Here is a 20426-nt window from a genome sequence, read left to right as displayed (position 1 = left end):
AGTTCACTCAGTCTCTATCAAATTTTTTTCTTCTGAAAAATGTGATAATAGCACTTCCTCTGAGGAAAGGGTGACAGTACATTGAAGGTGAAGATCATCTTTACATTTGGTGTGCTGTGGACAGTATGTTACAGATGAATGTCTGGGGAGTGTTCATATATGAGAATAACAAAGTGCATTTGTGTACTTCACCTCTCTTGCTGGTCTTGGCAGTGCAGTGACCTTTGAGGTAAACTTCCTAGAAAAGACCTGCAATGCTAAAAATGCTATTCAAACTGATGCTGATGGTTTGTGAAATGCTTCTAAGGTGTGTAGAAGATGGGAAAATGTTCAGCTATGCAAATTGTTGTAGCTTTATTGGTTTAAATTAAGAAGTAACTTGTGTATAGTTATTCCTGCTCTAGCCAAATCTTTGAAATTTTGCAGTTGGAAAAATAACATAAGTGGAAAGATGGTACAATTAATCTGTACTTGAAAAAGCAAAAGTAGCCATATCAACTTAAGAGCTGTGACTAGATAGAAATGTGGAAGAGCTAAATCATGCATGTTTCTATAAGGAGAGAAAAAAAAAGGGTTGTGCACAGATGTTCATGGTGGTGCTCCTGTCAAGACTATGTACTTTATTGTCTGGGAATTTTTAGAACAGGTCTCTTATTTTTCCTCAAATTACTCTTATCATATAACCACACAATATTGTTTTATTTGTTCCTTAAAATTTGAATCATACTGTAAATACTGGTTTGTCATTGTGAAAAGACTAGCTTTTTATCAATACAGTAAATGCTATATATGCATTATATCTATAATTATATATCTGTATTTTACAAAAATGCCACAGAAAATATATTAAAGTGTGTATTCAAACACTTTTTACTACATTTGGAAAACTGAGAGGCTTGGGCCTATTTTTTTCACTACAGCTTCACCAAGACCAAAGGCTCGAAGGTAAGTCTGAATTTCAGAGACCTAATACAACAAACTCCAATAAGCCCACAATTCTTTAACTGCTTGCAGTTGGACCCTCTCGTTATTTCTGTGCAAAACAATCATCCCAACAGATGCTGTGTATAAGGAGATACTTGGCTGAAAGCAGAACTGTGAGGTTTTTATGTGGGGAGAAGGACTGAGCTGCTTGCCTGGGTCTTTAGCCAGTGATGGACCTTTGGTACTTCTCACAGCCCATGTCATCCCAGCTGCAGACCAGTTCAGCTGCCCTGTATCAACTGGATCTGAGAAGTTAGCCCTTCTATTTGAGCAGTTTCTTGAGCAGGAGCTTGGCACTCTGCACTTTTTCTCTCTCTGTATTTCTTTGGTAATTTGCCCTTTGGTTCTGCTAGTTCTAAATGCAAGAAGCCATTGATTTTGAAGGCAGAATTTACAACCAATAATCTTCTGGGTATACTGTTACCCAGCAAAGAGTAGCATTTCTCCCTCCAGAAATACTGTTAGGCATAGTGGCCTTATTTCCTATTGTACTGCAGTAAATGATTCCATGTGACATGGGGCACAGGGCCTGAAAATCTGATTACTTCAGAGACTAGGGTTTCATAGTCACTTAACACCAGCATTGTTGCAAATGACCAGAATTAGGACAAGAGAAGTAGGCATGAAATGCTCAATCATAAATATCAGGCCTCCAGGGAGAATGAAAGCTTCTGTTTTTAATAAGACAACAGTCTTTTTTTTTTTTTTTTTTTTTTTTTTTTTTTTTTAATAGCACCATCAGACTTTAAGAGGGCTCATTTCTGCAGAGAGACAAATGAAGCAACTTGAAAGTCATGGATATTGTTGTCATTAATACTAGTAAGCCTGTACCTTAAGCAGTGCAACAGAAAAAAATATAAATTGTCCTCAGAAGTAGCTCACAAGTTATGTGGGTAAATTTTTTTTGTAAAGATAATGTATCCAATAATCTATATAGAAGTGTGTTTAAAAAAGTTGCATCCTCATCATAATGAGCTAGTGCTTTTTTGGGGCTGACTCTGTGCTTCAGATGACAAAAACCATTAATTTATTAGTTGAGCTCTTCATTAATGCATTCCTCAAGATTCAGTCTTTTGGCTTGTATCTAACATAAAGTTGTAGACATGTCAATTTAATATATGCAAATCTACAGGAAAATTCATTCTCTGCCTTATATTCCATCATATTCCTCAGTTATGTGGTTGATTCAAAACACTTACTTGACAAGGTGACACACGTGTAAGAGCTGATGACTTGCATCATTAAGAAATAACATTTCTAGAGAATTCAATTTGCTTTAAATGCTTTTTGTCAGCGCTGTTGTGTTCAAACTCTGAAAAGGTGTTTGTTACTCAAAGAAATAAGTTCTTTGCAGTCACCACTTACTTTTGAAATCCTATGTATTCACCACTTACTTTTGAAAAGCAGTGTTGAATTGGCTGTAAAACCATCTCAGATAGCTGGTGCCCAAACAGAACAATTACAGCAAAATGAGAATCTGAATCTTCTGCCTCAATTTTAGAACTTGAAATCCATAAAATAAATGTGTTTATCAGCATCAGTATAGAAGCATCGGTAAACCTGGTCAAGTACTGTGGGCATATAGAAACAGTCACCTGAATTTCATTTGTGTGTCACTTTCAGAGGTTTATTGGCACTCAAATAGTCAGTATCTTCCAGTACTGCAGAATGAACATTAAGTTTCCATGAGATGTATACATTTCCATTTTTGTTGTTTGAGGCCTTTCTAAATGTTGGAGGTAGCACCCAGGTTTCAAGACAAGCACCTGGGCTCCAGTTTTGTGGCAGGGAGTGGCAGGAGACATGGAGATCCCACAAGTGGAGCCTGCAGTGCCACCACACACTTCTGGAATGTCACAGTCTATAGTGCTACCCAAGCATCTCTCAGTGCACCTCTCACAGGAGGCTGTAGCCCAAACTGAGAGCTGACATCAAAGGCTAGCCAGGAAGGATAAAGTGTGGTGGGAAAATCCTTGCTCTACCTGAAAGCTGGGCATGGCAGTGAATGTTAATCATAACCCAGCACAGACTTGGCCTTTGTCAGTGCTGCTGCCACTTTGACCAATCCATGCCCTTATGTTCATTTGCACACCACTGGTTTTGTTTAGATGCTGTAATGGAGAGCCAAGAATAAATTTAGAGCACATTGGAGGCAGCCTGGACCCACTGTGGCCAGTGGTAATGTTGCCTCTGACTTGAGCTTTATGGATACCACATTTCCATACCCTGAGACATCCCCCCTCTTGTCCTGGAGAGCTTTACCCACACAGCAACTGTAGTCATCAGGGTCTTGGCCATTTTTCTGTCCATTTGTGATGTTTTTCAGATGAATAACTGGTTTTTGCATTTCACATTCTCGCATTTTGTTTTTAAATTTGTGGTTCTGGAGTTTTTGAGCCATAGACGGAAAGACAAGACAAGGCTGTGACTTGTTGCTTCATCCCCCAGAAGCCTTGCTGGTGGATGGTGTATCCTTTCCACTGCAGATAATTGACTATATATTTCCCCACAATGTTTTTATTGTATTTTACAGAGAAAAGTAATAAAAATAGAGGTTGTATCACAATCACAGCAGTGTTTCCATTCCTCAGGCAATGTTTTTCAGTAACCCAAAGGATAACACCTCCCCACCCTTTCCTGGTTACTATACTTGGTATATGGTTCTCAGTAAGAAGAAAACCAGATGCCATGTTTAAATGGAAGATGGCAGAAAGCAGAACACTGGGCTCCAATTCAGGGGAGTTCCCAGATAGTCTTTGTGTTCTTTGAAGTGCAGTATGGACTCCAGTGCTTCCAGAGACATCTGCAGATGCTCTGACACGTGCCCCAGATGGCTGCTGTGTGATAAAGGCCACGCTGATGCAGTGAGCACTATGGGTCACCTGCACTGCTGCAGCAGGGTGCTGCCAGTGCCACACAAGGATGGGCAAGCAAATGCACTCACATGGCTCTGTTAATCCTGTGCAGAAGTGTAGCCTCACAAGAGTTAAACAGACCCCAAAGCCAAGTTTGGAGACCAGATCTTGGGGAGAACTCATTGCAGGCCAAGCCCATGCACTCCAGTTATCCTTGTGGTGGTGACTAAAAAGCATCTTACAGTGAATAGAAAAGCAATGATCTAAGCAGACATTTATTTCACTTTGCTATAACTGGGTATATTAATTTCCTGAACATTTGGTGAAGGTGAGAAGTGGATTAAATATCTCTGGGCTATAGCACTGAAGGTTCCAGTCCCACAGAATTTTTTTTGTGGAAAGAGAGGAGCCTTAGAACACAAAATTTAAATTAAGGCAAATGAAGATTGGTCTTTGAGTAAGGACACTTTAGACATCAAAATATACCATCATGCATGTCTAAAAATGGTCTGTCTGGTGTCACATTCTTCCATTCAGTAGAGGACAGAACTGTTAGATTAAGGAGTGATCTGTGAAGTGTTGGGTAGAATGAAAGCTTTTGGTAAGCTGAACTACTTAATCTGTTTGAATGTTGTTCATTCTAAGTCTTAACATTCTTGTTTGGTTTGCTTTTTTGTTTTGTTTTTGTTTTTATTTTTTAAAGACGCTAATAACAAAGATGAGATGATGCTTAAAAATTTCCAGCCAGATGTGTCTCCAAACTTTCCCAGAGATGGCAGATACTCAGAAGTAATTTGAATTAAACCCATTATACAGATAAGTTTGTTTTATAGCTGGCTGCAGCTGTGAAGTTTGGATTCAGATCTGTAACTCCCCTCAACTTTGAAGACTGTAGTCAACTCTGCGGTTTTGGATTTGAATCTCCAGTTGCTTGTTGCGTCAGACTGTCACTCACATCTGCTCCACCACCAGCTCGGTGCAGGAGTGTGATAGCAGCTTCAGAGCTGGAGCTCAGAAAGGCCCCTCCTCAAGCACAGGGTTTCAGATGAGCAGAGACAGCAGCACTTTGTGGGTCTGCAGGTTAACAACTCTCTGCATGCCATCTAATGGCCATGGCCCACCATCCATGACCCACCATCCACGACCCACCACCCAGCACTGGCTGCTGGGTCACAGGTTGCTGGCTCCCACCCTGCAAAGTGTGCTTTGCATGCTTCCTTCATGCTATGTTTCTGTGTAAGTGAGAGCTGTAGCTTCCCACAGGGATATTACATGATCCAGTGTGGAAGGAGAGAGGGTTGGTGTAGTTGCAAATGGAATGAAAGCTGCTCCTTGAGCTACTCTCTGAGGGCTTATCCATACAGAGTGGCTGCTGAGAAATAAGCTAGGAGTGAATTTACAGCACCTCAGCTCCACAGGTGGGCACTCTTAACATGCAGTTAGGAGAAGGTGCTCCATGCGAAAAATAAGGCAGAAAATATTCCCCACAAGGGATCTGTGAGGATACAGTGCTTTGAGGCTGAGGCCGTGCAGTTTCCCTCTCTGGTTTGCTCTACAGGCAGACCTTAAGGCTTCAGCCACACTGTAAAAAATAACAACCCACAAAAGTCTGTCTGGGAGGGTGTCACTGGTTGTCACCATGGCATAGACAGCCTCACCAACTGCAGTGACAGAGCCACCCGTGGTAAGTGCTGGACAACTCTTCTGACCTGTTAATAGCTGGCAGACTATTTGATGACAGTTGCAAGAATCTGATGCACAGCAGTATCCTTTACAGCAGTTTAATCTTTGTCATCAAATCCCCCAGCAGCCATGATTAATAGCAGCACTTGAGCTTGTTTTGAAAGTTGTATATTTGGCAGCTCTGAACTTTGATCTATGGTTTCGCTTTAAAGAATCATTATGACACAAACTTTTCCTGTAATCCTTCCATCTAATTAAACCACACACAAATACTATGTGGGGAAATATGATGCTATTGATATAAGCTGTGTGTTTATTGCATTATTTTAGGCACTTTATTAAAGTGGATAGTTGTTCCCAGCAAGATAGTAGATAAGCTCCCCAAAAACAATAACATCACCCAGAAAGAATATATAAGAGAATTTCCCAAGGCCAAATTCGATTAGAAACTTTCTTTGTTGATTAATACTGTGCCCTTGAACCCATTGAGGGCTCAGATGTTTTAACCTGAGCTAAAATTACTAGCATTTAATGAATTCAGCCTACTAAAGTGTACTTTTCCACAAAACATTCACCTTTGTTCCAGATAGTCAAAGGACTTTAATACCTGACATGATAGTGTCTGTCTTCCTGAAGTAGTTCTTCAGTAGTATTTGGGTACAATTTAATCAGGAAGTTTTCAAAAATCCAGGAAAATTAATTTTCATGTAAATGTTTTAAACAACAGAAAGTTCATCTTTTTGTAGCTGAATCAACCATAAACCAGTCTCTCTGGTCTCTATCCCACTGCATACTTCATAGAGAAATTCCCATGAGGCAGATTATGCTCGTGTTTTCAAGATGAGAATATGAATTGTGGATCAGTCTGATAATTGTTTTTTTTTAGGGCTGAAGTACAGGGCTACATAGTCTGGACTGAGTTGACTTGCTTGTGCATTTCTTCTTCATGACCCCAGCATTAGAGCAGAAGTGGATTTGTTCCTCTAGACTGACTATGGAGTGTCTCTGAGTTTTCTGGAGCCATCTGGAATCCCCAGAGTATCTCCTGATGGTCTACATGGATCTCCTAATCTGGGTACCACCAAGCTGAGAGATAACAGAGGTATAAATCACCACCTCGAAGCTTCCACTTCTGCCAGGGCCAGCAGTGTTTATATTTACCAATCACCATCTTTTCCATATTTTTGGGGTAGACTTTCAGCCAGCTGGCTTTTGGCTAAAACATTACTCCTGTCAGTACTGGTTAAGCCCAGTGACCATGGTTTCTGAGTCAGCTGGAAACCAGACAAAGTACCAAGTATAATAATTTTCCCAAATTGTCTCACAAATTTGCAGAGACTTCATACAAATGTGGAACAGCTGAAGCAGCATGAGTGATCCCTTAGAGAATTCACAGCTGAGCACCCTCAAGCAGAGGAATAGCTGCCCATCACCACTCTCTGGACATGATCAGAAAAGAGTGAAAGGGAGCTGCTCTAATGCAATTCCATCTCCTTGTGCCAGGTTTCTAGTCTTGGTATTAATACTCTGTGATGATCTGTGTCCAAGACTACCACAAAACTAAGCAGAATTAGCTGGGACATTTGTCACGTGTCTGCTGTCATGAGAGAGGCTGGATCATCTGGTGGCCAGAAATGGCCTTGACCTAACCTGCTCCTGAATAGCTGGACATGAGCTACTTGAGCTGTCATCCTCTCTTTAGTGGCTCTTCTCTGTAAAAAGCAAAAGTTGCTTTGGTAACCTGGAATCCCTCAGACATCTGCACAGCCAGGGCTTGAGTGACAGTCACAGCCTGGGCAGAGTGGAGGTGTCACATTATTCCCAACCAGCCACACAATCTTGTGTGTGGATATGGGGTCAAAATTTATTTCATATACAACTACAATAAAGTTTTGTATAAAGAGCTTATAAAGCCTCATGAGGACTTTTTACTAGTTCAAGGGCTGCCTCTTGCTCTTATTGAACTCAATGGGAATTTTGCTACTGACTTCAAAGGAAGTTGAAAGGAGCCATGAGGGGTTGATTTGCACTCCTACATGTGTGCTTCTGCACACCAAATTTGCAGCTGGAAGGACTGTGTTTTAGTTGTTTTTGTTGCTGAACTTGTTGGGTTTTTGCTACTTGAGAGTTTGCATAAGCACAAGATCTGCTACATGCAGATTGTCTACACACAGGCAAAATGTATACAATGCAAAAAGGATTCAGTAAACTACCTCATCTGAGTGGCTTCATTCTCCAGAGGGGCAAAAATCTCTGCTAAGCACATAATGGCTGGTGAAGAAGGTTCCTCACTTAGCACTGTAGGATGCATAAACTGAATCAAATATAAATTACTCCTTTTGCAGGTCTTTTCCAAGGTTGCAAAATGGGAAAATTCAGCTGCTGTTCTATAAGCAGGCACAGAGCCTTAAGACCAGATTCAAGAATCCAAACATGTCAAAATGGTTTGGAACTTACTGTAACCACTTCTGAGTGAATTCTTTTCCACTCCTCTTCTGTAGCAATGTGCAGAGGATGAGACTTACCAACTACATCCAAATATACTCCATTAGGCAAGAGGGGCTCTTGCACAGGGGTATGAGTTGAGGCTTTGATGGTTCAGAAATAGGGAGAGAGTAGTTTAGAAGGGGAGCACAATTTGAAACTAGTGATTCACTTTGAATAGGGGAGTGAGTACAGATATCTGTCAGTTCTGTACAAACCATGTGAACATTGGAGGCTCCTGGGGACCAAGGCAAAATCAGATAGAAGTAATTTCTGTGTCAGTAATAACATAGTTTGTTTGCTTTACAGTTGACTGAGAGCTGTCTGCTGATGACTTTTTTTTAAGGGATGATTTCATAAGCCATAGATCTTCCTGCTAGGAAACACTCCTGCTTTGTGTGCTTCAATAATTACCATCCAATTCTTGATAGCTGCACAATGTCTGTGAGTCTAAATAGCATTACTCTTGCATAGATTTTTTTATGTATACCTCATATATTAGCAGGCATTATCATAGCCTTCTTCAGTGATCCTGTAGCCAAGCAATATGCATTTAACTTGTTCAACATTCTCTTGTGAAAACATTTCAGAGAGACCAGAGGAAAGGTGAGGCAGCATCAGAATCTCTGAGCAAGTGTGTGACAGAAAGCAGAGTGGTTGGGCCTTCAGCTTCTCAAAAGAAAACTGCTTTGCTGGCTCTCCCCTCCTCCACAACTTTTTTCTGAATTACTCAGACCATGACCATGGAGTAGAAGATTGAAGAAGCTTCATAAAGGATGACTGCTGCTAAGCCAGGGAGAATTGAGTGGCCAGTATGATGTGTGTAGGAAGATACTGACTGTGGAGATGGAGAGTAGTAAGTGGAGAAGATTGGTGAAAGCCTACACAACCATGTGGTAAAGAGTTTGGGTAGTCCCATAAAGCACCAGCACCTGGTTGCTGATAAGAAACAAATCCAGTTTTCTGAGCTGACTGATGTTTCTTTCCTTTCCATGAAAAAAATGTACTTAAGATCTCACACTCTGAAGCTAACCCAGTCAACTTTTCAGAACAGGTTTAATATCTTTCCTTGTATTTGAGGTCAAAGGGCTTTGCTGCAGCTGCAGCTCAGTCAAATAATCTGGACCTGTTGCAGGAGTTACTAGTCAGAGCTCTGATTTGTGTCAGGTGTAGGTTTAAACCAGATGTGACAGGGATAGTTTCTGGTGTTGAAAGCTAGAGAAGGTGTCCCACACTTCCTGGGAGCTTAGCCTTGGGCAATAGATACTTAAAATATAAAATATATTTAAAAGGCAGACAATAAAAGAAGTGATGTTGGAAACTGAGTTATAATTCATGTAATAAACAGGAACATCCTATACTATGGTTGTGCTAGTGCCTAGTGCTGATTTTTTTATGCTTTATATAAGGCTGGCTTTATGTCCAGGATTAGCTTTTCAACATTCAAGAGTGATAAGGGCTTTTGAAGGGCTGTAGGTAGCTACCTATAAGATAAAGCCACAGAGCAGCTATCTTTCTGTTAAAGGAAATACAGGTACCAAACCTAAAAGAAAATGTCCTGGAGACAGGCACTGACAAAGAAGCCAAATTTGGATGTTCAGGTCTTTTAAAAGGTGGAAGAAGCCTTCATGGTTGAGAGGGAATGAGGACACTGAAGGGGCATTTGCACATATAAATCATCAATACATGCAAACTGGAGCTCATGGTATCACAGCTTGGCTAGACTCACCTTTCAGCTCCGGCAGCCCCCAGTGTGAGCAGGCAAAGACACAGCACAGACACTCATCATCCATTTTGACCTGACAGGGGTTTCAATCAGTGTTTGACACCATTTTGTCACCAGGTTTATGCCTGTAAGTCCTGATGGGATCTCATGGATCCTCACTTTGCATTGACAGCAGTGTTTCAGTATATAGTCAGTGGCTAAGAATACTTGGATGGACAGCTTCATTGTGATAATTAAGAATTTTCTCACATTGATATGTTAGACTTTCTAAAAAACTGTTCACACCACTTGCTGTCCACAAAGGGTCTAATAATGCACTCTGTTTCCCTAAATGTTAACAAAAGTAGGAAATGTGTGAAATACCTACGTGTTGCTGCCTGTGCCTTAGAAACTCAGGATACATCCTGCATATGTAAAAGCACAGCACAGCTCTCTTCAATAAGCAAAACGACAACACATGTATTTAAATATCAGAGTCTGCTTCTTTTCCCACACCTCTGTAAAATCAAAGTTTGAAACCCTGTAGGAGCTCTTTTAAAATATCCTGGCTTCCTTGCTGCAGACCATATGTTTTTTCAAAAACCAGGACTGCAAACTCATAATTGCATGACTTGCATTCTATCACTGTAGACTGTGCTCCACTGGCTTCAGCTGGCACGGTTTGGTAGCTGTTACAGATGCCACAATTCATTGCTTTGAAGTCAGCACATTAAAAAAATGGGGGGGAGGGGGAAAAAAACGCTTTCAAAAGATTGCCTGACTTTCTGTTATGAATAAGTCGATGTTTTGCAACATCTGTCGTAGTCCCTGCCACTTCAGCTTCCTTCCTCTGCTCAGGCTTATGGGCTTTATGTTAATGCTGCAGCAGCTGTGAATTCACACTCTGAGTGAGGAGCAGCAGAGTGCCAAGGGCAGGTAGGTGCTTTCCCTGAGGATCAGGGCAGTAGGTGCTGCCTCACTCCTGCTGACACGAGGTGGGGGCAGAGGAAGTGCACTGCAGTGACACTTCTCTGGAAGCACATTGTCATTGCAATAGTCTGCAACAGCCTGTCCTGGTAAAGAGCCTCAGGTCATCCCCAAGCACCTCCCAGCACTGCTCAGGCATTTACCCCTTCTTCTCCAGTGCTCTGCACAAGGTGTTATGGACAGCTGTGGCTTGGATCACTGGCTAACCTGCCGCTTTTCTTGCTGTTTGGAGGCTCAGGGCAGGGAATCCACGCTCTGCTCCATCCACCATCACTGCTAGCTCGTGTTACTGTTGGAGGAAATAAGCCTTCCCGGTGCTGTTTCTTTGGTTATTGATTTTCATATTCCTAGATGAAATCTGTATAACCTCATTCAGCTGTTAAATAGCAGGACTCTAAGGCAAAAACACATCCCAGGTGGACTTGCTATCAGTTTGTTTTAATTAGTTTTTGAAAATATTGCCAACAAGACAAAGCAGTGCTATTAGTGGTAAGATTAAGCTTTGACTATTGAAGTGCTTGAGCACTAAGAAAAAACACATTCTCCTTGGCAAATTCAGCTGTCTCCCTGGAGAATTTGCAATGTGATACCATCTTTCATGCAGTAATGTCCCCATCAGAAAGGTGACGCCAGCCCATCCTTGGCATGTGCCAGCAGGGTTCCTCACATAGTGCTCGTGCCCTGGGAGGTGCCCTGGCCATCAGCAGGGTCCTGCCTGCGTTGGACTCTGGCTCTCCCATTCAGACTCCAAATGGAATCATTCCACCCAGGCTGTTTTCGGGTTTGGATCTGGGGCTGGAATTCATCGCCTCGGAGGGCGCTTCCCCAGTGGTGTGCTGGGTCACAAGCATCTGTAATCCCTCTAATCCATTTCACCCTGCTCGCCTCTGGCAGGGAGGATGGAAGAGAAATGGTCTGACTCCATAAAAGCCTGAAACACTGCCTGTGACCCTGCTTAAAAGCCAGAGGAAGGTGTCCTTGAAGTTATTAGGAGGAACTATGTGACAGCTCTTTACACAATTATTTTGAGTATCAGCTTCAACTTCCTTGTTAATTTCTATTATTATTTTGTGTTTTGTTTCTATTTGCTAATAGTATTCTGATCATGGTGCTCATCTGTTTTAGCTGAGATGGTGCTACTGAGGTGGGTTCCTCCCCCCCCCATACTGTTGGTCTGTTTTATAGAACACGGGAAAAGGGTCAGGGCAAGCATAATTAAAATGCCAGCACATGAGCAGATTTTGTCCACATGTTCTTAAGATCTTGTTGTTCTCGGGTTGGCTGTTTCTATACACCAGGTGTTAAGACCAAGCTATGTTATAAGGGTTTCATATTAAAAAAAAAGTATTTTTGATGTGGTATATTATTAGCTGCTAGCACTGCTGTCTTGTCCCAAAAGGTAAAATGGGAAATTTTTGCATAACACTGTACTTTGCAATTTTTGCAATGTGAAGCATCTAAATTTTGGGAAAGTGAATGTATTTCAGCAGATACTGCTTTGTCTCTCCCTGTCAGCTATGATTTGGGAGGGTTTCTAAATCTTTGCCACTTGAAATCACATTGAGCTGAAACTTGCCCAAAAATCTGTCAGCCTTGTTGCTTTTTTTCCCTCTAACATACTGTTCATTACTTCCATATACCTTCCCCCACAAATAAAAAGTGGCAAAAATGGAAACAAGGGACTTCTTAAAAAGAACAGATTTCTAGCTGGTGGTGATTTACAATCTTTGCAAACAATTAGACTTCAGTGAACATACAGATTTTGTTTTTATTTTGATGATTTGCATTTCTAAAGAAGAATATTTTGAAGCCCTGAGATACTGATGTTTGAAAAAATTAATTAGAACCATGCTGTGTTTTTCATAAGGATATGATTGTCTATCATGATGCTTGCAAAAGTTCAGATTTAAAACACAGAAACATTTATCTGTGTTTAACTAAGAATCAAAAAAGAGGCAAGCATGAAAGGAGAAGTTGTTAGAGTAGAAGGGAATTTTTCTCAAGTAAAATTCATGAGCAGAAACCACCTTTGCTCCTGCTGCTCTTGCCCTTTTTAGTTAACAGGATGCTAAGCTGGAGATCAAAGTGACACACAAAAGTGATTCCCTGAACAAGCAAGGTTAAGGATCAGCTCACCACTGTTGTTATCTTTCCTGCACTGTTAGGATACCTCCAGGGCAGAAGTTGGGTGTGGGGAGGGGCAAGGCTGGAATAAGAATAAAACAATGTTGAAATAGAGGGAAATGTGAATATATTATGAATGCATGAATATGCCATGCTGGGGTCACTCCTTTTGTACCATGGAAACTTTACCAGCAGCCAGGGTACAACACAAACTGAACAGCCTTTTGTAAACATGGGGTCTGTGCATTTACACATGTTTTATACATGTTCTTCATACATAGCTACAACACAGGGATGGTTGTCTAGTTACTACTTTATAGCCCACAGCAGAAAGTTGAAACTTCTAGGGTTCCATTCCTCTTTTTTCTCCAAAGAAGATATATAAAGCAGGTTGGATAAATTACTTTCTACAAGCACTGCTAACTCTCCCAGAATTATAAAAGGCAGTTACAGAAACCCAGCTCAGATGTAACAAGATGTCTGTAATCAGTTGGGATGAACTTTATCTAAAATCACTGAGCTAATGATTCAGACTTCCTCTGGATCTCCTTGCATATACACAGGCATGATATGTAACACACAGCAGCCCTGCCCCTGCACACAGCAATTATTTGTCTTTTGTCTGAGATCTGCCCATTCAAGTCCTGTGGTTTCTTTGGAAAAGGAAGTGCTTTTCTATCAATGCAAGGTGCTATCCATTAGACAGAGTGACATTTATACCTGTGCCTGGAGCAGCACCCTCTAAACTTTGCTGGGCTGAACATGAGCTGCTCCTATTTCTCCTCCTGAAGTGGCACTTGGGAACATTTTGCACTTGGTGCTGGACATGCTGAACTGTCTGTTCAGAAACCTAAAACTGTAGTGTTTTGAACATCAGGTGTGGCCTAATCCTTCCAGCACTGTAAAAGAGCACTGGCAACACAACTTAGCTGCTTCTGCTCTTAAACCAGGCCTTGACTAGAGCTGCTACACTGCCTTTTTACAGAGCCCTGAGAGCAGAGATCAGTAATTTCACAAAGTTACAATCCCTTTTCTTTGTCAAAGACCTCAAAGAGGCTTACTATAACAAAGAATTAGGTGTGGGCCAGCTGTCTCTTTCTTTCCTGGTTTTTTTAGCATAAAATTGAACTATACTGTGGTTATGAATATAATGGTAGGGCCCATAGAGTAGATAGTTGTTTACTCAGTGTAACTCATCACCAGTAAACCAGGCCTGTATATTTACTTATCTATGCTGAAATAAATACATTGCTGAAGTTGTAGCTGCTACAGTTTAGACTGAAGTGAAACTTCTAGCTACAGCTTCCACTTAAGTTTTTAATTATAATGCTCTTAATCTTGTACCAGCTTTGCTTGGCTGAAACATTGTATTCACACTCATTTGAGAAAAGCATTCATGGTTTTATCAGTCATGAGTAATGTCATCATTTCTATTTCATACAAATAGCACACAATCTTGCCTTCATATTCTATATGTGTATAAAGTTTGCATATATTACTTGTTATTTTAGATGAGTACTTATTTACACATACATACACAGACACAAACTGATAAGGAAAAAAAATTTCAGCATTAGGCTTTCAAGGAATTATGAAGTTAGAATGGAGTGAAAGGTTCACAGTGAAACTTAAAACTTTACTGGCTATAAGATTTCATTACTAACACAAAACTCAGTCCAATATTTGCTCAGGCCGGGGTCAACTTATTTTTAGTAGGCAGGATAGTCTTATAGTTGAAATACAGGGGAGAATAAGGTTTGAATTTCCACACAAAAACTTCACATTGCTGAAATGGAAAGAAAAAAAAAGTGTTTATTCTTTATGTCTTTGCATCCACTGCACAACACCACTACTTTATTCTTCTACTGAAAATGCTGGTCAGAGATTGGTGTGAAATAACTCATCCATGCACCAGCCAGAAGTATTTCCTCAGATACAGAGGTTGGCATGGCTCCCTTCTGTGCCCTCCCTCCTTCCCATGTGGGTGTGTTCGTGCCAATGAGAAGGTTTCCAGAGAAGGAGGGGTGCTAATGCACACATAGTTACTCCAAGTTCCTGAATAGTTATCTTGGAAACAGCTCTGCACTTTCAGGAGTCATCTCCTCAGGCAGGAGGCAGCAATGCTTCCTATTTTAGTCAGCCACAGACCCCAAGGTGTCAATGCAGAGAAAAAAGATCCTGCAATAATGGTCACAGCACACGGTCAGCATGAGCAAATCTCACATCATTGTTCATCTACTTTTGCTGAAGTCAGAGCTGAATTAAAAATTATTTCTAAACTTTGCTTGTAGTTTGGATGTACTTTCTAAATACCTAAAAACTTAGTGTGTATTAGCAAAGTTTTCTGAAAAACAGAAAGAGGAAAAGTGGCTGGATTTTCCCCTGTTAATTGCTTAACACTCTTCACTAAAGAATTTATTGTTATAAAAAAAAGATACTTTGAGCTAATAAAACAACATAAAAGTTGATGACTTTGCTGGTAGATTTATATGTGGGAATTCTAAGTTGAGCAGGGAGAATGAGTCAGTATTTCCATCATGCAATAGGGTTTCAGAACATTCATCATCAGGAATTAGATTCTTGCATCTCTGAAGCTATGACACAAGCTGTGGCATTTTTCTCAAAGGATTTTGGAAAAATATATACACACACTCAGATTTTACACCTGCCATTGGTTCCCTTACTTGCATATTGGAGAAAATGCTATTTTGTGAGCAGAGACATTTTAAGGCCCTTTTATGGAAAGACCATTGTGCCCAGTATTGTGCTAATATTTTCTTAATCTAAGCAGATGTTTAAACAAAGTTGTAAGACTGCAGCATCTGTGGCTGCTGGGAATTGCCCTGTTCCAAAGCAGAACCATGGAAAGTTGCCATAAGGAATTATTCCTCCTTTAAAATGAAGCATAGGTTTGGAGGTGACAGACTACCCCTGAGGAGAAACAAGGAACCCCTGAGGAAGTTCTTTTCTTTGGCACTTGGCTTTATATGAGCTAGAAGCCCCCCTGGGTCTTCTGCAATTTTTCCAATGGGTGGGAAACACAGTTAACATTTAGGAAAAGCAATTTTTGAGTGCCAAAACTGCAGTGCCTGACAGTTTTTCATCCAAGCAGAACTGATGAAAATCCAAATATTTGTGGATTTTGCTTCAGATGCAAATATTTTATATAGCTTCAATCCCAAATTGAAATCCCAAAGGAATTTTGATTAAAACTCCTGATATCCATACCTCAGTGTTTCCCTCATTTCAAATAATAGCAAGCTGAATATTTTTTAATAACCTTCTGAGTGTATATACATGTCAGAAATATTTTAGTCTAGTACATGCTCACAAAGTGGTATGTATGTTTTCAAAGCAGACTTCAGTGAGGATTTTTATTCAGGGTGTGTTTTACATCCAAAACAAGGAGCAGAAAAGATGATTATTTGCCAGGAGGTATCATTCAAACAACCAAACCACACTCTTCTTGGCCTTGGGTCAATTGTGCTATCAATTGCTTTATACAAAATCAAACTCTGAAGTAAAAATGTCACAGCTTAAAACAACAGTCAGTCTTGTGATGGTGTTTGGATTAGCAGGAAGGATATTGTTGAGGCTGAATAAGCATCACTGTCTTCTGTCAGCTAAGTAGACACAGCAGGCATGGCAGAGCTGATTGCTGCAGGAATTTTGTGAAGAGTGATCTCAATTTTTAAAAAAATCTAAGGTTTTGTTCAACACATTCAGTGCTTGCAGTTACAAGATTTTATATTAGTTCTTTGAAGCACACAGATCAGGAAGGTGAAGCTGTATTCTTCTTGAAAATCCAGAAAGCTTTCAGCAAGGTTTCCTCACCAATGCCTGCTACAAAAACTGAGCTGCCATGGGATGAGAACCAAAACTCTGACACGACTCTATCTGATTGAAAGATAGGAAAGAAAAGGTTAGGAATGAAAGGTGGAGAGAAGTCAAGAGTGAAATCCTGCAGGATCTGTGTTCTGGCCTGTGCTGTTCAACATGTTCATAAGTGATATGGAAAAAGGAGTGAATAATGAGGTGACAAGGTACACTGATGATAGTAAGTTATTTAGGGTGGTAAGGACAAGGGCCTCCTCATGGTTGAAGAAGGACCTGACAAGATAAAGTAACTGAGTAAACAGAAGATATTTTGATGTAGGCAAAAGTGAAATAATGCATTAAAGGAAAAGCAATTCTAGTTTTACCTGTTCAGTGGTAATGAGACCTTCTATAGAACTAATGTGAAAGAAAAGAAGGGGCTATTTCTTCCATAAGTCAGTGGTAAGCTGTGGAACACCTTGAGACTGAATCATCTGGATGCTAACTGTGACTGAGTTGAAAACAGTAGACAAAACAGCAGCTCCAGATTAGAATACTCTCTAAACTACAACTACCATGAGACTGAGGTTGAATTTTGAGGAAATAATATTGCAGACCTGAGCTGTTCTTGCTGCCTTCCCTAGACACCTGCTACAGATAGTCTTAGAGAGAGGACACTCATCTGGATGGACCTCTGGTATGGAGTAGCCAAACTACACTTAGATTCCTGTATTTATGACTCAAGATCTGTGTTAGCTTGTTAACACTCCAGTGGAAAAATTAACCTTTAATTAGGAAAAGTAAAAATGCTCCCTGCCTTCCCAAGTCAAACCCCCCTAGTGTTTCTGGTTAATTCTTGTATAACTTTAGCTTAATAATCATTTCCAATCAGAAAATAGTTTGGTGGTCACAAATGTTTCCTTGGCCATTTGAATTATACATGGAAAACCATCCTTCCCTCCATGCTCAACAAACTCACCTCCTTATTTTCCTTCTGCATCAAGTCACTACAGTGTTTCCAATGCTGCTGTTGGAAAAGCCATAGGAATGCTTCCATGGGCCACTGTAAAAACTTCTGTTCCTTTCCATTTGCTGTTTTTCACTCGAATAAAATCATCCTGTATGTCAAATGCTCGAGATATACTGTTTAGTCACATCATCAAATGCTACATTAGGGCATTAGTTGGGCAATATTCCTTATCCAATCTGTATGAAAAAATTGACCTGACAATCACAGAAGCACACAAGAATGAGTCACTATGTCAGTCCTGGAGAGAGTGCAACAAACAGGAATAGCAGCACTGCCATCAATCCCAACAAAAGTAAGAAATCCAGAGTCGTTGAAATGACAGACATGAACACAAAGGAGATAACAATGCTAGCAAGCAGGAAGAAGAGCAGCAGGAGCAACTGTTGCTGAACACGAGGGGATCTTTGACAGGCTGTGATGATAAGGAGTCCTCAGCTGGCAGGCAGGCAGAGCGCATCCCTGCAGAGCATCTTCCAGCCAGGGGATGCCTGTTGGCCAAAGGGCCTGCAAAGGAAGAGTGTGATGCAAAACAGGAGTGGAACACAGAGCTCATGTGGCAGAAATCAGTGTCAGGGATGGAAGTTTTAAAAAGTAACACAATCTTGTGCCACTGTGATGCCTGTACTTGAATTTTTCCTCGTCAAAGTTGCCTGTTGCAGCAGACTTTTTCTGAATGTGCTGTCAATAGCAGAAAAAAGGTTATTTCACTTTTTCCTTCTGTCTTAAGTAGAGAAAGTAATTTGAAGATTTTAATATTTTTCATTATAAGAAAGAAAGAGACAGGGAGAAGGAAAAGACTTTACCACCAGTAATTACTTCCTCCTCAGTTCTAAAAATAAATATTTAAGATCCAGAAAATGTGTCAGCTCAGACTTCCCTACAACTTTGTTTCCCTACATCTCTCTAGCTTGTCAGAAAGAATTTACAGGGACATTTAATTACAACTTATAGGGAATGTAACTCTGGTAAGAGAAAAATATAAGTATACAATAACCTTCAATGACTCAAATAAACCAGTCTGGAAGACAGAAACCTAATTGGCAATTGAAATAACTGAAGTGATAAAGGTTTTTCTTCCAGGAAATTTTAATTGAAGGCTGAGTATTTATATAGTACACATCTGATTCAATGCCAGCTTTTGAATTGCAAGCAAGAGTTTAGTGAGGAAGGTCCTGTATTATTAAGGGCCTCAAGAGCAATGTGTCCCCTTTACAGGTAAAGCAAGGTAGGACCCCAAATTGAATCAGACTTGTGACTGAGGATTGGCAGCCAGTCTGGCAGAATCAACTATTACATGTCGTTTTGGGGAGGGATTGCTTTGAGCCTGTGCTCAGGGGTCTCAGGCTGTGAACAGCAATCTGAAGCCCACACTTCCAAAATACCCTGGTGGCAGTTTGAGTACTCTCACTGAGAATAAATAAAGAATTCCAGGTTGGTGGCAACTCTTTCCCATTTTAGAGAATAGCTCACCCTGACAGTGCCTGATCTCTTGTTCAGACACCACAAGGGCAGCCTTCTCTGCACACCAGACATCAGCTTAATCAAACTGGCATGAAGAACTTCCAGAAGTCATAGGGAATGGAAGCTCTGATCCTCCTTCCTGAAGAAGGCAGGGTCTCTGTAAGACAATCACGGTGTTGAGAAGGGATTTGTAACAAGCCTGAGCTTGTTCTCCTTGAGGGTTTTTTCTTATTCCACCAACAGCATGTTCTTAGGTGCTTCTTACATTCCAACTGTTGATGCTTTTAGTCAGTTCCTAACCTAGCAGAGAAATGTCAATGTCTTGCATGAAAGGGTGCATTTGGCAAGACATCAATGTGGGTTTTATTTATTTTATTTTTCTTTTTTTCCATAAAGGCTTCTGGTTTGCAGTTTCCAAGAACCTACTTTGGCTTCTGGAAGTGCTCTGTTTTGCCACATAGCAACATCAGAGAATAATATAGAATAATATGCTACAGATTTACCATGATAATAATTTCAACTTTTGAATTGCAAGACCAAATGGGGGACAATAGTGATTTATATTTGGTTCTAAATATCTGATTAGAATAAACCCCTGAAACTGCTTTTAGATACCTCATCTCCTTGTCTCTTTGTAAAAAAATCTTGAAGATGAGGAGATTGGGAATATTTTGGAAAATTCTTGGCTTGAAAGGCAAAACATTGAAAGCAAATTGATCTGAGGGCACTGGGAGATGCCACAGAGTTGTTCTGATGTGAGATTCTTGGATTTCCAGACATTAACTCTTTTTACTTCAGTGTTTATCAGTAGCTGAATCCTCTGTAACTCTTAGGAGTTCACTCTTCCACTTGCCATCCAAAAGATAATAATAAAAAGAAGCTGTCCAGAAGAAGTTTATGACACAGACTTCCTGCCCTCACAGCTATGTGCTAGCTTCAGCAGGGCTGCTCTCAAAGCATGCTGACATTTGCTGGTGGCTCTGTGAACAACTGGCATGATTTGTGATCTGCTCTTTGGGCAGGTGAATGGCAGGAAAGTGCAGGCAGTGCTCTTGGCTGGTAGGCGCCTGTCCTTGCAACCCAAATCCCTGGCTGAGATCAGAGACACAGCCCATGGCCATTTCTGCCCTCTTGGCTGCTCTACCACCACCTTCTTAGCTATTTATTTTTAGCTGGGATTGAGAGGAAAGCAGCAAAGGAAGTTACACAGCAGATTCAGGAATGGTTTTCTACCAGATTGTTTCTTGGAGTTTGTCATGGTTTTGTCAGTATCACTTGTGGATTGTTATCTTGCAGA

Source organism: Oenanthe melanoleuca, chromosome 3 (genome assembly GCF_029582105.1).
Source record: "Oenanthe melanoleuca isolate GR-GAL-2019-014 chromosome 3, OMel1.0, whole genome shotgun sequence".
Taxonomy (NCBI): Eukaryota; Metazoa; Chordata; class Aves; order Passeriformes; family Muscicapidae; genus Oenanthe; species Oenanthe melanoleuca.
The sequence above is the reverse complement of the archived record's forward strand: the minus strand, read 5'-3'. Positions refer to the sequence as shown.